The sequence below is a fragment of the Triticum dicoccoides genome, chromosome 2A (genome assembly GCF_002162155.2).
Source record: "Triticum dicoccoides isolate Atlit2015 ecotype Zavitan chromosome 2A, WEW_v2.0, whole genome shotgun sequence".
NCBI classification, from domain to species: domain Eukaryota; kingdom Viridiplantae; phylum Streptophyta; class Magnoliopsida; order Poales; family Poaceae; genus Triticum; species Triticum dicoccoides.
The window spans coordinates 350,531,562-350,533,296 of NC_041382.1; positions in this window are offsets into that span (position 1 = coordinate 350,531,562).

A 1,735-nucleotide genomic window follows, 5' to 3' on the forward strand; every position below is an offset into this window, starting at 1 on the left:
AAAGAAGTAACGGAGGGGGAACACAATAAATAGCACAGCAATCAAAGTATCACAAAGCAAGACGCGTCAATACATTGTGCTAGGGGTGACCTAACGCACGGATAGGTGATACCGGCAAAGGGGAAAAACATCCAGGAAAGTATTCCCGACGTTTCACGTTTTCGGACGGACAGATCGGAGGGGGAAAGTTGCGGGTTTGCTATGCTAGGAATGTGTGGCGGACGAACGGGCTGCGTATTCGGATTTGTCTCGTCGTTGTGAGCAACTTTCATGTATAAAGTATTTTCATCTGACTTACGGTTTATTTTATATGAATTTCAAAGTTTTATTGCATTTACTGAATTTATTAACAAATTGGAAATAATAGCAAAATGCTAGATGCACCCATTGGGTACACAGCCAGAGAAACTGACTGGTGGGCCTGGTCAACTGTTGACTCAGCAGTCAACAGTTGACCGGTCAACTGTCAACAGAACATGGTGGGGTCCCGCATGTCATATGCTATACCTATAAACAAATAAATAAAACAAATCTAATTAATAGGGGACCAAACATCATCTGTTGTTAGACTAATTTACCACTAACTAACCAAGCTCTAATAAACAAGGGTCGTCCTAATTGCACAGCTAGCCTTATGGTTGTGCACACAAACGCACATATAGCACATGACCATGCTTGGAGGGGCAAGCTCTCTGCTAGTCATGGGTTTCTTCGGTACCTTATAAGCCAGTTCAGTTTCGTTAGTTATTTGTTCAGCAAACAACTTTGCAGATATGCGCTAGGAAGACCAGCAAACAGCAACGGCAGCAGTTAAGGAATAGCGGCGGCGGCAGCAGCTATGCATCCATAGTAGTAACAAGAAGCAGCATGCATCCGTAGTAGTAACAAGAAGCAGCAGTAGGAAGCAAGCAACAGTAGCAGAGTTTCAACGGCAACAGCGGTAAAGGTAGTAGGCAGCAGGCACGCACAGGCAAGGGCGGTTGCGGGCGCAACGCACGACGACAAAAGCGAAGGGGTGCGGCCAGGGGATGGCCAGTGCGCGGCCGAACGCGGCCAGGGGGCGCAGCAGGGCGCGTACAAGGCATCACAGCACGAGGCGCGGGCGCGGACCGCGGCCAACGGCCGGAGCTTGGGCGGCGCGGGGCGGCGGCAAACAGCGTTGGGGAGAGGGGAAAAGGGGGGAACGGGCGGAGGCTCACCCCGGGGAGGCCCTGGACGAGCTTGCTGAGGCCGGGAGGCGCGGGCGTAGGAGATCGACGGCGAATGGCGGGCGGCCGTGCACGGAGAAGATAGTCGATGGTGGCGCACGGGGCTCTCCTAGCTTGAGACCTTAGTCTCGGGCGAAGGAGACGATGATGGAGGAGCCCCTGGACATATTATAAAGCGTCGGGGAGGCCAGTGGCCATGACGACGACGGCCACCATGGCGAGCAGCTCGGGCACGAAGAAATTTTGAGGGAGAGTGAGGAAGCGAGGGGATAGCGAGGGCTAGGGTTCTGTAAAGCCCCATGACCGATGTGCCAGGTGTCGTCCAGTTATTCGATGTTGTCTCCTTGTCTTTTGCTTGCGTGTCATGCATTTCATATCATGTCATCATGTGCATCGCATTTGCATACATGTTCGTCTCATGCATCCGAGCATTTTCCCTGTTGTCCGTTTTGCATTCCGGCGCTCCTATGTCATCCGGTGTCCCTTTCTACCTCTTTTCGTGTGCGGGTGTTAAACGTTTTTGGATT